Consider the following 7,500-nt stretch of genomic DNA (forward strand, 5'->3'; position numbering starts at 1 on the left):
CACACACACACACACACACACACACACACACACACAATAAAGTAAATCCAAAGGAGAGAAGAAAACAGGAAGAGAAGGGAGAGGAACAGAAAGAAAGGGAGGGAACAGGAGGGAAAGGGATCTTCAGATGGGTAAGAGTGGAGTGCCTGACTACGACTTCCCTCCACTTCTGGTGGAGTAGATTCCAGCAGTCTTGCGTGGCCCCAGAGACACTATTGTTATATACATACTGGCCCCAGGAAATGTGTCCATAGAGGCATCCCGTAACGGAACTCTGGCAACACTATGAATGCCTATCAACCAAGGAATAGCCATCTAAAGGGATTCTAATCACATCGTGGACCAGTACAGTGAAGAAAGCAGGGCTACTCACATCAGCATGGATGCTGCTCAAAACTGCATGAAAGCTGGACATAATGGCGCATGCCTTTCTCTCCAGCAGCGAGGCAGACAGATGGATCTGAGTTCAAGGCCAGCCTGTTCTACAATGCCAGTGATACAGAGAGACTCTGTCTCAAAAGAAAAAAAAAACAACAATACAAAACTATACCAGATGCAAAGAGCAAGTCACACATTCACACAGGATGCCAAACACTGAAAATGGTATTCATCACAGGACCATACACGGTCAGTGAGACCCACCAACAGCAAGGAAGCCGAATCCAGAGCAGTGAGTACTCTGAGGAGTAGAGAGGACTCTGGCGGCGGCGGTGGTGAGCGGCGGTGGTGGTGGTGTGTGTGGGGGGGGTAGTATACTTAATTTGGTGGTGGCACACATGTAGGTGCTTTTTATTTTGTTCTACTGATTATAGGCATATAACATAATAAAAAATATGTAATTACAGTCAAAGAGAGAAGAGTGGCAGAGGGAAAGGTCAAATGGGGTGACTTGGGGGGGGAGGTCAGAAGTGGGAGTAGGAAAGGTGCCCAGGAGCTGTGCCTGCATGCTGCTATGACAGCCATCGAAGGAGAGAGACTGAGAGAGGATTAGCCATAGGTACTGGCTGCTTACCCAAAGGACTTTAAAATTCAGGGGTCTGTACGATAAGCAAAGCCCGGGCACCAACGGGCGGCCTGTGCTAGGTAGTGTTGGTGCTCCGACCGCACAGCCTGGTTTCGAACTCACCAGAACCTCAAGGGGGCATTTTCACAGAGGAGGGAACAAAGTTACAAAGGGACACAGGTGACAGTGATGGAGAAGGGGGTGGGACAACAAAAGCAGTCTCTGTTCTTATGCCACTTCCAGTAGATTTAAAAAAAAAAAAAAAAAAAAAAAAACCAAACTCGATGGACAATAAAATCATGATTGCCGGGCAGCGGTGGAGCACACCGTTAAATCCAGCACTCAGGAGGCAGAGACGGGTGGATCTCTGAGTTCGGGGTACAGAGTGAATTCCAGGACAGTCAAGACTACACAGAGAAACTCCATGTTGAAAAACATGATCGTACACATAATCACAAATAAGTAAAACCGCAGTCTAGGTTCCTTATCTATACTTCTCCAGTCTTCCGTTTGAGAACTTGGCCTGGGTTAGCCATGTGATCTGGGGTTATCAGTACTATGTGCAACATAATACAGGAACCCTAAACCTTTCCCAAACCGGAAAAACCGATAATTCTGAACACATTTAGCCTCGGGCTTTCAAATACCGGCTCCACAAACAAAACAAAGGGGGCACTGGGGGGGCAGGCACGAGGCTGGGGTGGTCGTTTTGGACAGAGACCACCTATCAGTGGTTCACCTGACAGTGAACATAGTGACGAGGCGCACTTTCTCCGCCTGGCCCACTAAGAGGCAGAGACAGGAGCTACAGGAGTTCCAGAGCAACCTAGGCTACATGGTGAGACCACGTCTCAAAAAGTCAATTTTTTTAAAAAATTAAATTAGAAATAAACAATTAACTTGTTATGGAGCTAGGTCCCAATCCGTGCCCTTTGCGGGCCTCAATATCCCCGTCAGAGCCGAACACCGCTCTCGTACGCCCCGCAGACCCCACTGCCGTGCTCCAGTCGCCCCAACGAAGCCCGCTTTGGTCCCCGCAGCGCCCCGCGGCCTTCATACGCACCGCACGCCCGGAAGCCGACCAGCAGCGGCCACGCCGGAAGTCGCTCTTGGGGCCCGCCTCCGAGGCGGGGAGAGCTGCAATAGGGAACACCTATTGGTGAGTTACGCACGTTCTCCCGCTCACTAGGGGAGTACTTCCGGCCCCCCGCCCCCCACCCCCGTTGCTATGGCGCCTTAACAGCTGTGGGTTGAGTCCCAAGCTACGAAGTTTCCCGGGCAGCTTCTGTACTTCCCGGAACGACTTCCGCCGCCCCCGCTGCCAGCTCTGCGGAGGAGAGCCCACGTTCTGTCTTGTGGGTTAAAAATGCTGGCTTTAAACTGGAGAGGAAGAATGTGGGTTTTGTTTTCCTGTAGCCTGAGCTAGAAACTTGGCTTTGCCTTTAGTAGTTGAGCGTTGGCCATTTGTGGAGCTGCTAAATGAGGTTAATAGCAGTCGGTTACATAACTCTTGTCTGCAAAGTGCTTACTGGGCAGGCAGTGTGTTCGAGACCAACCTGGTCTACAGAGCGGGTCCCCAGGACTGGCTCCATAGCTACTGTGAAACCTTTCGGAAGAAGAGAGAGAGAGAGAGAGAGAGAGAGAGCGAGAGAGAGAGAGAGAGAGAGAGAGAGAGAGAGAGAGAGAGAGAGAGAGAGAGAGAGAGAGAGAGAAGAGCATCTGAGGAACCACATAGTTGACCTCCACATCACGCACAGGAACACACACAAATAAAAGTCCTGAATACGGAAGTGTTTGCGAGCTTTCAAAGAACTGATTGCTGCCGGAGCTAGGAGAGCAGCTGAGAAGTGTGGCATGGTGCTGGTTAAGCCCTAGCCACGCTCCCCTAAGAATTGTGAGACCTGATGAAATTACCAAAAGGAGTCACTTCTTTGAAGTCTCTCCAGTTGACCGCTAAAGGCATTTCCTTTGCATACATTCCAGGCCCAACTCTCGAGCTGGAAGTGCACCGTGGCCCAGGAAGAGTGACTAATGATGCAGTTGCACAAAGTGTATAGTCAAATCTCTGAAAGCACATTCTTACTCTGCCTCTCATCCACCCTGGAGTCTTACACAGCTCCTTAACCTTTGGAGAGGTCTTCAACTAAGTAGGTTGACTAATAGCACCGAGGTAGCTAAAAGCTTGATCTCTGGAGGTAGAAGGCTGGGATCAAATCCTGGGTCTTGAACCCTAAATCTCTGCACTCTCTGTCAAAGCACTGAATGAACCCCTTGGCCTCATCTGTAAAGAAAGACTATTAGTGTCAGACTGTGGACAGGCAGGGTTGTGAAGATGAACTGTGGACCACTGGGGGTGGGGTAAACCCTCGGTAACTATAAACTATCATTCCTGCCCCCCCCCAAAAAAAAACTTATATAAACTGTCCCTGAAATGGGAGGTGAACAGCCTGGCCCCACAGCATTGACTTTATATCTTCTCTATAGAGGAATATTCTTCTGCCTATAGGAGCTGAGGAAGTACTGAGGGGGACGGGTGAGAGGATGGAGCCAAGATGAGTTCCAAAGAGAGGCTAAGGTTGGCACCCCAACTGCAAGTGTGATGGTTAGCTGAACCACGCTCCATCTCAGAGGACAAGCTAATACAGAGTCATCTTACAGTGGCCTTTGGTTGGGCTTGCGCAGCTGACTCTGAGATGTAAAGATGGCAGAAACCAGAAGGATGCCGGCTATTCACATTCAACCCCTGTCGCCTTCCGGCAGATGAGGATGAGGAGGGTAAGTCAGCCAGAGGGCTCAGTGAGGTGAACTGGTGCAGTGGTATTGGAATCCATTTGCAATGTCTGCAGGAGTTCCTCCCTCTCACGGAGAAAGACAGCTTCTGAGACGTGGTCTCTGAATCTCCAACGGTCTCAGTGCTGGGGAAGTGAGCTTACATCGAACAGAGTGTTGGTCTTGGAGTCAGAAAGGGAGGCTGCAGGCTTACACTGAAACCATCTGCATCCTCATGAAAGTACTCCTCCTGTTTCTGCTTTGTGGGCCCTCGATTCCTCCCTTCACAGCCTGCTCCATGCTGCCGTCTGTCTGTCTATGACATTAATAACACTTCTAATAAACGTCATACTCCCAACATTTTGTTTCAGTGTCCCTCTTGAACCCACAAACGAAACCGTTCCGTAGGAACAGATACTGAGAAATGACTGAGATCCGCCAGGGAGAACAGACCTGTCACCCCAGTAACGAAGACTCAAAGTCTCTTTTTGGCTCGGTGTTTACCATTTTGATACCAAGCACTGAACTAACTAACTATCCACTCCACGACAGCGTTGCTGCTCACGTGCTCCTGGGAAACGTTGAGTCTAAAATGTGAGAGAACTTTGCTCGCACAGAAGTGCTGTGCAAGACAAAGGACGTTGAGGAAGGTAGTCAAGGCCTGAGCTGAGGAGGAAGTTTCCGGTCAGGTGGGTCATTTGCCTCAATGCTCTGGAAGGGATCAGAGAAATTATGAGCTTAGCCTTGTAGTGTAGAGAAGGAGCTTTGATGTGTTCTTTTCAGTTATTCCTGGAACAGGTACAGAAGCTGACTGTATGTTGGACCTCAAAGCTTCGGCAACTTCCAGAGAATCTTCAGATCACACTCAACGAACCACAGCTCAGCGAGACTAGAAGTCAACAACATGCCAGGCCAGAAGCCCATGCGCAAACAGTGCCTGAAATCCGTTACTGCAGCTGCTTCTGAGGAAGGGGCCAGGAAGTCAGGCGATTTTTTTTTCTTTTTTCTTTTTTACTGTAAGCACCTATTTGCAAAAAAATAAAATTAAAAATTGTAAGTATACATTTGAGTTTTCTTTCTGAAGAGAAGTGATGCCCATGGCAGATGTACCCACAGGTGTTTGTTGTATTCATCTTTGTGGCCTGTCTGAACGATAAATATTTTTGTTATACATTTTTTGGAAAAAGAAAAATAACCTATCTGAAAAACTGAAAATTACATGCAGGTTAACAAGAAAAGCAGGCTTGAAATTGCAAAATATTCAGAAGTGAGTGCCTAAAGCTAGGACGGCAAAGTAGCCTTCCGACCCGAGGAACAACATCCGAAGGGAGCGAGTGTGAAAGCTGGCATAGCAAGACTGTTGGACTGCGATCCAACAGACATTAGGAGGGAGCTCTTGCTAATGGCCTTCATCACAGAGATAAGCAGTAGGAAAATGTCAGCTAAATAAACACAGAGAAAGCAGAAGGAAGGGTATAATAATAAAAAAGCAGAAATGGCACAAAATGAAGTTATAGAAACCAAAAGCTGGTGCTCTGTTACAGACCTGTAAAATAAGGTGGATGAAGAAAGTATATATATGGAACCAAACATGGGTCCTCTGCAAGAGCTGAACATGCTCCTAACCACCGAGCTCCTCTCCACCTCCAGCACAGCTATATCAAAACACAGATGCAAAAATTCCCTTTACTGGTTGTGATGGCTATTCTTGGTTGCAAACCTGACTGTACCTCGAATTAACTAAAACCCAAGAAGCTGAGTATGGATGCACCTGTGAGCGATTTTTCTTCTTTATTTGAAGTGAGAAGATGCACACCTTTAATGCGGACTTTTTGAGGTGGGAAGATCCACCTTTAATCTGGATACACCTTCCCACACCTCCCAGGACGTGGGAGAAGGAAGCTTTTGCTCTTTGCTGCTTACCCTTGCTCTCAATTTGCTGGTATTAGAGCCTACATCCTCAGGATTTCAATGAGACATCCAGCCTCAGGGACTGAACAACTGTTGGATTCTTGGACTTTTTGTTGGACTAGCTGGACCACAGCCTGTATGGCACTTTAATAAGTATCATATATATGAATGCATGTGTGTGTGTAAATACATATTCTGCTTTTCTAGAGAATCCTGACCAGTACACTGGTGTAGCAAAAGGTGTGGAGCAGCCTGGAGAGATGGCTCTATGGTTGAGAGCACTGGTTGCTTTTCCAGAGGTCCTGAATTCAATTCCCAGCACTCATATGGTGGCTCACGACCATCCATAACTGTAGTCCCGTTGGACCCAATCCCCTCTTCTATTGTGGAAATATACATGCAGGCAAAAAAAACCATACATAAAATAAATAATCTTTTTTAAAAGATAATTGGAAACATTCAACCTTACTCTCGTTGAAAATAAAAACAAAGATAAATTTTCACCCATGAAAGTGGTGAACTGTTGCCAAGAGTAAGAAGAGAACAACATTTTGTGGTCACATGCTGAGATATAAGCATCCTAGCCACCACAAAGGACAGTTTGGTGTCTCTGACATTTCAAGAGCTCATCCAGCAATTCGACTTGTTGGAACTCAGCTGGAGAATCCCACTTGTGTGCCAAGAAGATTGCTGCAAGAGAGGAAAGATGGGAACAGTCTACACATCCACTGACAAGGAAATGAAAAAGCAAAATATGTCCATGCCAATATCCTGTGACCTTAAAAGGAATGAGTTAACTCAGACTTATAAGCACCTTCACGTGTGAGTCCTGAAAGCATAGAAGGAGGAAGAGAGTAGTGAGACCTGATTTTGATCACTGTGACCCACAAGGTGGAAGGAGAGAACTGATTGCTCCAAACTATCCTCTGACCTTTGCACGCACATGTGGCCACTCACAAGGACACACACATGCACATGTGTGCGGATGCACACACACACATGCGCACATGCAAACAAAACCACAAGACAAAAGGATGCATGCATTAGGGTTACTATCTATGCAAGATTGGTGAGATGCAAGAAAAAAAATAAGGGATGTGTGACATCTCTCCACCCTAGGGCTCTAGTTACTAAAGATTTTAGTTGATTATTTGCTGTTTGTTTTGTTTTGAGACAGGATCTCTCTATTTAGTCTTGGCTGTCCTGCTTGTATGTAGACTTGCTGTGTAAACTAGGCTGGCCTCAAACTCACAGAGAACTCTTGCCTGCCTCCCAAGTACTAGTATTAAAAGTATTTCCAGATCCAACTAAACCTTGAGCTTCCACTTTAAACCCCTAAGTATCTGGGATTGCAGATATGTGTCCCCAATCCTAGTTCTAATCTTTGTCCTCTCTTTAAATATGATGCTGCATTGTGGCTCTTTTTCTGGCACTAAATGCTCTTGAAAACCTGATAATTAGGCTTCCTAATCTTTGCAGAATTATCATTTGCTACCATCACTCTTTTTAAGCCCTTGCTGACAAGTGGATGTTCCCCAACACTGTGAAGTCTAAGATGCCTTCTGTGCACACTAACTAATGAAGACATCTCTGCGTTCTCAGATGCCCAGAAGTAGAATTATGGGGTTGAAGGATGCACACACATCTGGGCTCTTGGTGAACACAGCCGACTGTCCTGAAGACAGTTGAACCATTTACACAAGTCTCTAATGTCTGTCACTCCAGGTCTGACTGTTTGCTGAGTTTAGACCAGAATCTTTGGAAAACTTAGTCTTGGGGGCCTTCACCATACTTCTAAGATGTTAGCCTGATGTATC

General features: G+C 46.7%; 1 protein-coding gene across 2 annotated transcripts in view; it reads right to left on the reverse strand.

Annotated features, from left to right (window-relative positions):
• Positions 1-2,097, reverse strand: part of Nsmce1 (NSE1 homolog, SMC5-SMC6 complex component) — a 31,699-nt gene extending 29,602 nt beyond the window's left edge. The window contains exon 1 of one of the 2 annotated variants that reach the window (XM_005351187.3): positions 2,067-2,097. The gene's annotated coding sequence lies outside the window, so the exon portion shown is untranslated. The other variant, XM_013347809.2, reaches the window with a different exon arrangement.
• Between the last annotated feature and the right edge of the window lie 5,403 nt (positions 2,098-7,500).

This window comes from Microtus ochrogaster, chromosome 8 (assembly GCF_000317375.1).
Source record: "Microtus ochrogaster isolate Prairie Vole_2 chromosome 8, MicOch1.0, whole genome shotgun sequence".
In the NCBI taxonomy this organism is placed as follows: Eukaryota; Metazoa; Chordata; class Mammalia; order Rodentia; family Cricetidae; genus Microtus; species Microtus ochrogaster.